This window comes from Bubalus kerabau, chromosome 3, assembly GCF_029407905.1.
Source record: "Bubalus kerabau isolate K-KA32 ecotype Philippines breed swamp buffalo chromosome 3, PCC_UOA_SB_1v2, whole genome shotgun sequence".
Taxonomy (NCBI): Eukaryota; Metazoa; Chordata; class Mammalia; order Artiodactyla; family Bovidae; genus Bubalus; species Bubalus kerabau.
Window position 1 is genome coordinate 11694951 of NC_073626.1, and position 13600 is coordinate 11708550.

At 43.4% G+C, this 13600-nt stretch overlaps 1 protein-coding gene across 18 annotated transcripts in view; it reads right to left on the minus strand.

Annotated features, from left to right (window-relative positions):
* The window catches only part of ATXN1 (ataxin 1), a 415565-nt gene that overhangs the window by 122662 nt on the left and 279303 nt on the right, over window positions 1–13600 (minus strand). Inside the window, exon 4 of one of the 18 annotated variants that reach the window (XR_008711349.1) lies at window positions 10301–10377. The exons of 16 other annotated variants lie outside the window; for them this stretch is intronic. The gene's annotated coding sequence lies outside the window, so the exon portion shown is untranslated. Of the gene's footprint in view, window positions 1–10300; window positions 10378–11700; window positions 12119–13600 lie in introns of those variants that run through there. One more of the 18 variants, XR_008711345.1, reaches the window with a different exon arrangement.

Genomic DNA, 13600 nt, shown 5'->3' on the forward strand with positions numbered 1-13600 from the left:
GTGCTGCAGTTCATGGGGTCACAAAGAGTTGGACATGACTGAGTGGCTGAATGACAACATGGCAGGTTTTTTATGTTGGTGCTGCTGCTGCTAAGTCGCTTCAGTCGTGTCCGACTCTGTGCAACCCCATAGACGGCAGCCCACCAGGCTCCCCCGTCCCTGGGATTCTCTAGGCAAGAACACTGGAGTGGGTTGCCATTTCCTTCTCTGTTTTATGTTGCTACTCTAGTTTAAACTCCTCTTCAAGCTATTGCAGAGATTACTTGTAAGAGACAGTTGTTTCAAAGGAAAGAGGTAACACTCCATCTCATAATTCAAGTTTCCAATAACGTTCTCCTTGTTAAGGGCAAAAAAGCTAGTGCCTTACACAAAAGCCACGCTGGCTTCAGATCACCATAGTGCAGCCTCTCATGACATAAATTACTTCAACAGCCACGTTCTGAGGTCTAAGGAAAAAAAAAAAAAAAAGAAATGGAAATTCCAAAGAACTAAAGTTACAAAAAGTAATGGCAAGGGCAGCAAGAACAGCATCAGAGGGAAGTGTCTGAGGAGGAAAGGAGACAGACCCCCCCTGACATATTCTCAGCACTTGTTTCCTTGACTCTGGAGGAGGCTTCTTGATTAGTCTATTCAAAAAACTGTTATTGTAAAATAAAAATTCCTGGCTAAAAATAACATTAAAATGCACAAGATATGCAGAAACACCCCACGATGCAAATTATTTATGAAGATAATGTAGCAACACGACCAGGAATTAGCATGACTGAGTTGTTTTACAACTGAGCGGGGTTCCCCATCCACAAACCAGAGGGACGCACGAGCCAATCAGCAACGTCGGATTCAGTGTTTGTTCTTATCCTTCAAAGCTGTTTTTACATACAGAGGAGGGAGTGGTGGTGGTGGTGGTGGTCCTTAGGGTGGGGAGGAATCCTTTTAAAAAACCGGTACTCCAGCAACAGTGTTTCTAAAGACTTATCATCTTTGCTAAACTAACAATTTCATCTTGAAATCTGTTACAGGAAATACCTTTAACCAAAAGCCATCTGTTTCAAATTCTTCCTTTCTATGGGCATAAATTCACTATAGCTATTTACTGTAGTTCAGTGTTTAGGCATATTGCTATTATCTTTTCTGTAACTTTCATTTCGACTGCATTAAAGTAGGAATACGAGAGCGCCAGAAGGGGAAATGTCTTAAGACCAGTTGACTTTAAACTTTATTACCTGCTAACAACTCTGTCCAAATGTTTAATAGAGGAAAAAGCCAAACTATGGTCTAAAAAGAAGACTAAAAGATTGTCTGAGGATTCCACTTATTCCTGTTTTTTTCTGTTCCTTGTAAAATGAATCCTATGAATCCTATAAATATGTTCTTGGTAAAGATATCCAATTTGTTTCCATCTAGTGACCAACGAACCTTTAACTCTGTTTACCTACCAAATAGGGAACTGTACCAATAATCACAGTTTCATCTTGAAATCTGTTACGGGAAACACCTTTAACCTTTAATGTCACTGTTAGAATAACAGTGACAACAACAATATAAACCCAAATGCTAATCTGTCTATTGGCTTCGATAGTAACATTGCTGAGAACTAACAGACTCTGAGGCTAGAGCCTGAAGCCATAATTTAGTTTAGGATAGATTCATTTACAAGGTAATAACCATCACCTGATGAAGGGGGACATACCTTAAAGGGAGTGCATGTTATCCCTGGGCTGTGAGTTGCTAGTATACAGTGAGGTATACAGTTATAAGTCAACACAGAGCATACTAACCCAAGGACTCGAACCCTGGCCCCCATTCTAAGGAGATTACTATTAACAATGGGCTAAGTGAATGCATGCATTTATAAAATGTCCATGCTTGATGTTGGCTGGAGACAGGGACACAGTCTCCTCGTCTCACTGTCTTAATTTTGAATAGAAGAATGTAAACCTACTTGCCTAGATGCTGCTTCTGAACAGGAGCGCAAGAAACTGGGGAGATTTGTGATAGAAAACTGAGAGGTTGAGTGACTCATCTGGTTCAAGGTTCGGCACCAAAAAGGGTAAAAGGCAGATCTGAAGGTTTCTAAAATCTTCCAAAACTGTATGGTGGACAGAATTGATCTTCAGCCACCCAAAACTAGAAAGTCAGAATTTTAAGATTCATTTGAAGACACAGAGTGGGTACTCAATAAATGCCTGGTGAATACATGGATGAATTTTTATTCAGAGGTGTCTGTGGGCAACATTTACTAGGGCCTGAAAAACCAACATAAATTGTACAAGGATCTTGTCCTTAAGAAGCTTCTATCAGGAGAAGCAAAATAATATCAATGAGTAATTTTAATACAATGTGATACTTGTAGTAATAAGGCAAGGCTATAAATATATTCACTGGGCTTCCCAGGTAGTGCCAGTGGTAAAGAACCTGCCTGCCAACGCAGGAGAAATAAGAGTCACAGGTTTGATCCCTGGGTCGGGAAGATCCCCTGGAGAAGGGCATGGCAACCCATTTCAGCGTTCTTGCCTGGGAAATCCCACGGACAGAGAAGCCTGACAGGCTACCATCCATGAGGTCACAAAGAGTGGGACAGAACTGAAGGGACTTAGCAAGCACACACAGTAGGGAACCAACAGTTAAGAACTAGGGAGAGGGACAGATAAGGCTTCTAAGATGAGATCTGATTAATTCACACCAAGTGCTAAAAATCTTATCTGTAGCTTCTGTCCCAGGGATATTTGCATTTTAAAGTAAAACAAGTAGACGGCTTTGCTCAATTCTGGAGGAACAAATGCATGAATGTGTTAGTCGTGCAGTTGTGTCTGACTCCTTGCAACCCCATGGACTATAGGCCACCAGGCTCCTCAGTTCATGGGATTCTCCAGCAAAAAGACTGGAGTGGGTTGCCATTCCCTTCTCCAGGGGAGATTCCTCACCCAGTGATCGAACCCAGGTCTCCTGCATTGCAAGCAGATTCTTTATTATATGAGGCACCAGCGTTGAACTGCGATTAATGGCATTTCAGGTATCAGGTGAGATTTAGCAGAGAAGATAATTCAGGTAACACTCCTGGGCATCTTTTTCTATTCAGTGAAAAAGAGTCATCGAGGGTAGATGCATGTCTTCTTCAAGCAACTATATCCAGCAAGCACATACAAGAAAGCTGGTGAAGTGTCCTGAACAGATATTTGCACACCCATGTTCAGAGCAGCATTATGCAAAACAGCCAAGAGGTCAGAAGCAACCCAAGGGTCCATCAATGGATGAATAAATTTAATATATATTCAGTAGACTATATATATTCTATATGTTCAGTAGAATGTTATCCATCCTTAAAAAGGAAAAAGATTCTGACACATGCCCCCAGCATGGATGAACCTTGAGGGCATTATGCAAGATGAAGTAAATTAGTCATAAAAAGACATGCACTGTAGGATTCCACTTGTGTGAGGTACCTAGAAGACAGAATGGTGCTTGCCAGGGGCGGGGAGGAGGGAGAATGGAGAGTTAGTGTTTGATGGTAGAGAGTTTCCATTTTGCAAGGTGAAAGGCATTCTGGGATGGTGGTGGTGATTTCACGACAATGCTAATGTACTTCACACCACTGCACTGTGCACTTAAAAGTGGTGAAGACGATACGCATGGCCGGGTCCCTTCTCTGTTCACCTGCGATTATCACAACGTTCTTAGTCAGGTATATCCCAATACAAAACATTAAAAAAAAAAGTGTAAATGGTGATGGACAGGGAGGCCCGGCGTGCTGCAATTCATAGGGTTGCGAAGAGACACAACTGAGCGACTGAACTGAACAACAAAAAACCCAAAAATGGTTAAGATGGTAAATTGTGTGTATTTTAATCACAATTTTAAAAACTGGGAACAAAAGAAAGGTGGTGAAGCATACCATAGCTTTGAAATTTATATGCAAAGTTCTTAAGAGTATTATAAAGATTGCCATCAGTTATTATACATGGAAATTTAGAGCATAGAAGACCAGAATTGATAGCATGTATTGACTGGATGGGCAGGTGCTTGCTTCCTAATATGTTTGAAAAAAATGACTCCTAAAGGGTCTCCTCCACAATCAGCTGAAATTCCACCATTAAGAAATTTCAATCCTGAATCCCCGAGCTTTTGTAAAGCGTGACTATTCTGGCTGAGGTCCCTATCAGGTTAATATGCTGTTACCAGACTGTTTCTCCCCAGCTCAGTCAAGGTGCATGAACTGCTTGGAGGCATCTGGGAGAGAGAAAGATGAGGTCCAACACAGAAGAGGGAGTCCAGACAGTGAAAGCCACGGGTCCGCAGAAACTGCTGAAATCCAGTTGTGCTACTTGGAAATTCTCCCCACACGACCTATGATCTTTGGACACAGGTGCTCACATACACCTAGCTCTGCTTTCTCATCCTGTCTCTCTCCCTTCTGTCTGAAAAGGCTCCCAGCAATGCAAAACGTCCCAAGGCAGAACCTGGATGGAGTTTTATCCAAAGATCAAACATGGCTTCTGCTAAACAGTTTTCAACTCTGGCCCCATATTTCATCATGGAAACTAATTTGGAGTTTTCAGTTTCGTGAACTGAAGTACGACCAGCAAATCTAAGATTGAGATGGAGTAAGTAAATACATGGGCTTCAGAGCTCTGCATTTCTGAGTCGGCTGCAACGAAGAGGTTAGATTCAACGAATCCAGATCTGTGAACGGCATAAGAGATAAGAGACTGGATCAGAAGGGCTTTAACCTTATGCCTGTTATCCTAGAATCTGGGCCCAGAAAGTTAGCTGTATGCAAGGCTGCCATGCTCTCTGGAGTCATGCCGCCCCTCTGTAGCTGGTCTGCCTTCAGTGGAGCACACCAGGGGAATAGGTGTCTATGTATGTTTGTGTTCGAGAGAGGGAGAGACAGAGAGAGAGAATCTACTGTGATTACAGAGAGTGTACCTAAAATGGGGAGAAGCAACCGTATTCTGAACGGGATAGCCTGTCTCCCATTGTAAGACACTCAGAATACTTATCAGGCATCCCAGTCTCCACACCTGCTGTCAGACCTTAGCTGACAGTGACTACCTCTGGATATTCATCAAGGAGCTTCAGAGAAAGTTCCACATGTTCAGACTTCAGCAATATTATTAAAACTTCTCAAAAAGTCTATAACAGGAGGTGGTTTTGATCAGCGTTCATTTTAACTGTGTACCCATGTCCCTGGTGGATTCCTGGCCTCGTTACATTGCTTAAGGTACTGGAGAAAGCACAGGTGGGTGAGGAAATAAGCTGACGAAACCTGTGAAATAACACACAGGTGGCAGCAAACACATGCTGCCATCTTCACCCCACTTTAAAAATAAGATTCTATTTTCCTCCTACATACGCTGCGCATGCTCGGACAGACTGAATAGGTATCTGTAAAGAGATATATACTATTTTGATTAATATTTCATGATAAACCTCCTAGAAGGTCCTGCTTGTACTGAAAGAATACAGGAGTTGGACCTTCCTTGATCCACACGGCTGGGCTCCCTCCCTCACCTGGCATCGTTCTGGACTCTGTGACGTCACCAGGCTGAGCACAGTAATCATACCTTCCTCTCAGGATCAGATACAGTCAGTCAGTGTTTGTCCTGTGATCCTCCAGTAAAGCAAGTAAGTAGACTCGAGAATCCCCCAATGGGGCTTTCCTGGTGGTCCAGTGGCTATGACTCCACACTCCCAATGCAGGGGGCCTGGGTTCAGTCCCTAGTCAGGGATCCCACAGGGCACAGCTAAGAGTTTGCATGCCACAACAAAGATCTGGCACAGCCAAATAAATAGATTTTATATATATATATTTATATATTACATATAAAGAATTCCCCAACACACCACATTTTCATTTCCATTTCACAGAACGGTGAAGCTCACCCCATTGGGGCATTTTAAATTCTGAGGTTCCCTTCCTTTACATAATTGTTTGAGACATTCTGCTAAAAGCGTCTAAAATGCTAGCTGTTTCTCAGGAGCAAACAAATGCCTCTATTGCCTCTGACCCTGCATTGGAGTGTCTGAAACCCTCTCCTGTTTGAAAATGTGTCCCATTCAAGTAGCAGTGCCTGGAGATTAGGGCTGCCAAGTACAGGAGCAAAGTCTCCAGTCCCAAAGGGGCAAACCTGTCCCCTCAATTGACTTCGGTGGTTACCCAACACTTGTATCAGTGAGCACAAAATAAAGAGCTAATACCATTAAGTATCCTCACCAGAGGTTGGTTTTGAAACTCTCTAAGTGGAGAAAATATAGGACTCTGAGCTTCAACAGCGGCCCGCCTGCTCCTGGAGGACCAGGCTCTGGGTTTTCAGTCCTCCTTGTCTCGTCCTCCTCTCCTCCCTTGATTTTCACTCACTGTCAGTGTGACGGGCAGGGAAGGTGTCCCTCAAGACAAAGAGTAGAACTCAGAGGCCACCCCAACTGCAGCCTGCACCACCCTATCCACGCTCTTCTGTACTTCCCATTTTTTTACTGGAAAATTAAAAAGAAAACATGGCAAATTATCATCTGCTTAATGCATATTTAGGTGTCCCCTGCCTCTTTTTTTTTTTTTTTTTAATCTATAAAAGATAGTACTTTCCACATCGGAGCTATAACCTCCAGGCCTGAACAGGATCGTGCCAACTCCTACCCAATATCACACAGTTTCGGTGACAACAAACTGGGTCCCAAACAGCCCGGTGAAAACCACAAGTTCTCGGTCTCAGTGACTTGAATTTAGTGAAATGAAACAGTCACTTCTATTTTAGTATTTTTAAAGAGTGACGCTGAATAGCATAGTTAAAAGGTCAGTTCTTGAAATTAATGAGTGAGCCCTGGTCCCATCCAAGGATAGAGATGGATTTTTTAGGGGGTCCGAGAGCCCCTGGAACATACTGCCTATTTTGAGGTAACAGGGAAACCAGTTGGCAAGAAGAGTATTCAGCTGGGGTGACAGTGTAACACTACCTACCAGGCAAAGACACATTTTTTTTAATGAGTCTTTCAATCAACCCATCAGTAACCCATCAGAAGCCAGGCAGGATCCCATCAGGAAGAGATGCAACGAACACTGCCCGCAAAGTCCAACCCCCTTCATAGGTTCTGAGCCCTCCCAGAAGACTTCACCGAAACTCTGCCCATGACCTGAGCCTCTGACCTTCCTGACACGCCAGGAGGCTCTGCATCCTCTTTCTGGTCTCTGTTTAGAAAGCACATGTCAACTTGGAAGCACCTCTCAGCTGCCGTGTTTCTGTCTTCTCCAGCAATTCCTGGGACGTCTAGGTTGGGATTAGAAAGTTTAGTAACTTCCCCAAACTGTCTAGGTGGACAAATGCTTTTAGGCATTTGCCATCACCCATGTTTTTACATATGGAATTGATTATGTCCACATCCTAGTACAAATCTTTCAAGGACTCCTCTCCTGTCTTTAAGATAGATTTCAAACTTCTCCGCAGAGCTTCCTGAAAAGAAGCTCTTGGTGATCTGGCCTGTCCCTTGCCACTTCTCCCCTGCTTTGCTCTAGACACTCTGGACTCTGTACACTTTTCCAAGATGGCACATTCTCTCTCATCTCTGAGCTTGGCACACAGCATCCCCCAGGTAATCAACTAAAGTTAATGCCCATGCTTCCCCCATCCCTTGAATCTGAACTTATTAGATGACTTGCTTTGGCCACAGGAGAGGTTTAAAAGCACCTGCGTGCTGGACTTTGTCCTCTCTTGCTGCTCCCTGAGACCACAATAAGAAAGCTCAGACGAGCCGCCTGGAGGATGAGTGACCATGTGAAGCAGCGACCAGCTGTCCCAGTGGATGGTCCTGCCCCCAAACCAGCCTTACAACAGTTGGACATAAGAGTGAGGTCATCATGGACCAACCAGTCCTAGTCAAGCTACCCAGCCTAGAATAGCCCAGCTGGCTCACAATACATGTTTGGTGTCTCAAGTCATTAAACGTGGGGGTGGCTTGTTACATATGTATGCCAAACGATACACCCACTTTGTTTCCAAGTTAACACCTGTCAGTTCATCAGGTCTAGGAGTGAAGGCTTCTCTGAGCCCAGAAGATGCCACATTGGTCTGCATCCATAGCATCCTCTGGGTATCACTAAAAGATAGGAATTGCCTATCTTCTCACCTCTCTTCCCAGTGACTTGAAGCTTTTTTAGCTGTTATGGAAGATTTCCTTAGCGCACACACCATGTACATATTTGCTGGAAGAAGATACAGGAATATATACCTCCATCTTCTGACTTATTCTGTCTTTAATGTCAAAGAATTAGCCCAGGTAATTTTCACCTATCTCCACCTAGACATGGTGGCTACATCAAAATACTGTAGTTTTTCTTTCTCAGAGTTCCACTCATATCAATAGCTTTTGGAATCTCCCTACTCTTTTTAGAGACAAGACTAGTGTCTCTTCCAAACTCACTGTGCCTTTCAGTTTGACTAATGCTAAAAAATTTACCTAAAATACCAGGGTCCTTTAGACTATGCACATGGATAATTCCGACAGACACTGCCACCTTCACCGTCATAATTACTCTACTACACATGTCACAGCAGCAGAAGACTTTGACAAGACATAACCGACTTCACTGGCAACGCAAAGACGCTGACAGTTAATGACAATTCCCATTACAGAGGAAACATCTCCACAACAAAGAGACTAGCAAGTTTCAACTGTTCACCTGTTCTGTTCACCTGTTTGTTTCAGCAACACATCATGATAAATTTTGTTTTGTGCAATTTATTATCATAACAGCATTAGAGCTGCCATGGTTACTAGGGAGCAATCTCTGGGCTAATATTTAGCACACATTATCTCATTCAGTTCTCTCAACAATTCTGCAGCATAGGTATGACCAGCTCTATTTTTACAGATGAGGTAAGTAAGACTCAGAGAAGTTGGGCAGTTTCCTCAGGGACACACACAGCTAATGAGCGGCAGATCTAGGATTTGAATCCAGGTATGAGTCCCTGTAGCTCAGATGGCAACGAATCTGCCTGCAATGCAGGAGACCTTGGGTCGATCTATGGGTCAGGAAGATCCCCTCGAGAAGGGAATGGCAACCCACTTCAGTATTCAAGCCTGGAGAACTCCATGGACAGAGGAACCTGGCAGGGTACAGTCCATGGGATCATAAAGAGTAAGACAGAACTGAGTGACTAACACTATGAGTCCAAAAGTCCTTAGTTGGATGAACACCTTTAAATCTGATTGATGCTGTCCAATGGAATAAAGAACTACCTTCCTTTGGAAGACACGGGAATAGGCGCACAGAGAAAGAAAGTAGCTTGCCCTGGGTCTCACAGGGGTGGAAGGGAAAGACCCAGGTGTCCATCCTTAGTCTGATGCTTCTGCACCAAGCCCCGGGCATCCCCATCTTCTCCTTGCGTTATGAATATTTAGATTCACACCTACCTCTGTGACTCAGATTCAAGAGGGAGAGAGAACCCAGTCTTTCTGTACTAGGTATGCTTCCAATTACTGTACATCTAGAGAGGTTGTGAAAAAGAAAAAGGAGCATGAAGCTCATGAGTCCTAATTGGGCTCTCATCTGCTTCTCCATATTTCTTTTAAAAAAGCAACCAACCTAGAGAAGGATTTTAATCTTCCAACTTTAATGTGATTCACAGTCTGTATCTATTATTCATATCAATATGAGAGAGCTGATTTCATTGCCTGTGTACCATGAAGAATGATGACTATTTAGCATCAGATACTGAATTAAGAGTTACATAATGATCCTTAAAAAAAAAAAATCAACCTTGTTCCTCCACTGCATCAAAATGCACCTAAGAGGTATTTATTGTTTGAGAAACACACAAGTCTTCGAGAATTTAAACCCTTTCAACAACTTAAAATAATGACCTGGTTGAGCACACCACATGCTTGTTAAACAAAACTGATTTATTCAAGAAACATCTTGGAAACATAGGATGCTCTGAAAGTACAATCAACTCCCATGGAGTTTCTTTTTTCCTCCAAATAGTATTTCTGTTAATTTTAATTCCAGATCGTCAACATTTATCCTTATTCTAGCTATGAAAGGGGGCATTTATATATGTTGAGTATAAATGTGCTGGGCTTCCCAGGTGGCTCAGTGGTAAAGAATCTGCCTGCCAATGCAGCAGACCCAGGTTCGATCCGTGGTCCAGGAAGATTCCTTGGAGAAGGAAATGGCAACCCACACAAGTCTTCTTGCCTGGAAAATCCCATGGACAGAGGAGCCTGGAGGGCTATACCCCATGGGGTTGCAAAGAGCTGGATGAAACTGAGCATGCAAACAGCAAACAATAAAATGTGCTAGAAATACCTGGTTACACCCTAACTGGCTTCCCCATCCTGAAGACACAGGTACGTGCTATTATCTCAGCAAATACTAAAAGATCTCTGTGAATACAAAAAAATTCTTTAAGTAATGAAAGGTACTAATAATATTTTATGTCATTTGTGGGTTTCAACTGTTTTGGGGATATCTCTTTCACCAGATTCCCTTGCTCCCCAGCACCCAAATTTTGCAGGTAGACCCACCTTTGCTTTGTGTGTGTGTGAGAAACATATCCTGACATCTCCATGCCAACAGAAACAGATGCATTCCCGAGGAAAAAATGTCAGCCACAGGCACTGGCCAGGGGCTTCTCTGATGAAATGGTTATAGCATGCAATCCCCAAGACATCCACTGCCAATTGACTGCCCAATTTTAGACTCAATCAAGGCAAGGCCAACTAAGTAAGGGACTTTAAAATAGAAAGCTTCTGTGTTCTTTTGGATCCAAATCAGGAGGGAGGGGCAAGTCATTTAGTGCCAATTCAACTTGACATCAAGGGAGGAGGAGAGGGGTTAAAGAGAAGAGGACAAGGGGTGCTCCTTTGCAATGCTGCAAACACAGAAATTACTGGAGCCCAGTCAGAGAGCTCTAGTTACACTCAACTGCTTTTAGGCCAGACCTGTCAACAGGACAAGGAGTCAAGATCCACTGTGGTGTTTCCCTTCTACCCTCCTCTCTTGACCTCTGACTCTTCCCAAACATCTGCCCATGTCCCCAACTCCGAACACCAGTGCTGATGAACAACAGGAACGTTAACCCGATTCCCAAGAAAAGCTGGTACCATCTAATGTCCTGAGATCACCTAGCACCCTGGTCTGGCAGTCCCCACACTCTGCCTGGATCAGCCACTAATCAGTGTGTTATTCTCCACAGGATGCTATCTGGCCGAGAAAGACCATGTGGTTCACAGTCCCAAGTGACACTCCCATGATATGGACATCTTCTTCCTGGAGGCCAGCCCAGATGCAGGAAATGGAAAATCCTCTTTGAGCAAGGTGACTGCCAACTCCCTTCCAACCCTCTGGAGGCCACCCTCGTCCACTGCCATTCCTCTGCTGGCCTTTATGGATGCGCCAGCCAGCAGGTTGCCAGGACAACTGGCGTCATCGCTGGGGCTCAGAAATAGATTGCCAGCAGAGCTGGGGACCTGAACTGCAAACTCCAATGACAGCAACAAGATACCAATTGGCAGCTCATCTGCTCCACTAAAGGAGTGACGGACTAACATAACCCAGCAGAGAGCTCTCACCTTGACGTACTACCCTTAATCTATACATGTGCTCGATGCGGTGGTGACAGAGAAAGGGTAAAACCTCACTAAAGATAGAGGCTGAATGACTGTTCGGAATTATGTGAGCTGGTAGATTCATAGGAACCAACTGGCACTTGTATATTTAATTTATTAGTCTCCTGAAAGTGGGGTGGGGGAGAAAGGTCCACTGAGGAAGAAGGAGAGCCAGAAACAGGTAGAACAACTGAAGCTGCCAAAGAAAGGGAAAGGAAAACTGTTTGCACAGGCAATAGCTGTCCCTGTTCTGAACAATAGCATGCTAATCTCATCCCTCCCTTTTCTTGGAGAACAAAGAGGGAAAGACAAAGAACACTGGGAAAGAAGAGCTTGCCAGGTCAGAAGAAGGGGACGATCTTTGGGTCCAGTTCTCTTTGTTCTGCAAGGTAAGTCTTATGATGCTTAGAATGGGCAGCAACTCATAGGAGCCCCAGGCATTGAGACTGCCTATCAAAGTCTTGGATGTTAGCCCTGGAGAAATGACAATTTTTCAGTTGTATGCGAGCTGCAAAGCCTGCGGGGGAAAAAAGAAAAATGAAGTGAAGAGCCACCTAATACAAAATTTTTAGAAAATAATTTTAGCAAGAGCATTTTCATTTCCAAATATGCAAAACATCGATGTCCCGATGTGAGGATGGCTTATGTCCAGAATGAAAGATGTAGCACAGTCCAGCTCCTACCTGTGCAGGGGTCTCAAGCAGTGAATTCTGTTGGCACTGTGGACAAGTCCTAATGCTAGACACTTGTGGCCAGAAGGTCATAAGACACATGTGATAAAGGTATTGAGAAAGATGTGCGAGTTAGAGGTGGAATAAGATGCTGAAGAGTCCAAAGAGCATGATGAGAACTTAATTGAATTTTGGAAATAAAAAGATTCTGAAGGACGTTGCCATTTGTATCCCATTAAGGTTTCTACGTTGGGGGAGTCTACTTAAGGAAGTAGTTTCAGGACAGAAGCACAAATAGAGAACTGGGGACTTCCCTGGTGGTCCGTTGGCTAAGACTCTGCGCTCCCAATGCAGGGGACTCAGGTTCAAGCCCTGGTCAGGGAACTAGATCCCATATGCTGCAACTCAAGATCACGCTGGATGCAACTAAGACCCAGCAAAGCCAAATAAATACCTTAAAAAATAGAAGAGCTGACACCGAGACACTAACATCCTCCAACACAGATGTCAAACAGCTAATTTTACTATCTCACCTTAAAAGCAGCTTAAACTTGTTGCAAAAGACTTTTTTTTTTTTAATTATATAACATTCTTATTCAGGGGTCTGCAAAAGGTTAACAAAATCCTCAGGACATAGAGAAGATGGATCCATTCTTTCACTCTGCAAGTCCGCCTACCATCATTTATGACATAGTTAGCACTGGAAATTTAGTATGAAATGCTGAGGGAGGGAGGGATAAATGATTTTCTTAAAAAAAAAAAAATGACCGTTTCACAAAAGTTAAAAATGTGGGAAATTAAAAGAGTGAAATTATTCGTCTTTATACATCTGTCCCCAAAATTGATATGTTTGCTGGTAAGAACCATCAGATTTTGTTTTGGCTTTATGACAAAACGATGTCATTTAGTCCCTATCTGTGCCTCACTCTTTGCTCTAAGAAAACAAAAGAGAAACAACAGTCTTTTAGAGGAAGAATGAAAATACTACTATGATATGATATACTTGGAGAGAAAGACATACATCAATCATATTTATACATGACCATCATATTCATAACAAAGATGGTAGAGCTGATCAGTCTCCAAGTTACCGAGTAGGAGAAAGATTTGATCTCTGTCTGGAAGAGTTTGCAGTGGCTTAAGACTCCCCGTCCTGGGCATGACCCCCATCCAGGCATCCTCGCCCTGCCTTTGGTGTACACAGACTCTTCCACAGCGAGCGTGTCAAAGGCACTCCACTTGAGAAACACATTTTTAGTCCTGGGTGTGGTTTCAGCCTGAAGCTCAGTTGAAAACACTACACTTTACACAGGTTGGGGAGATACCGC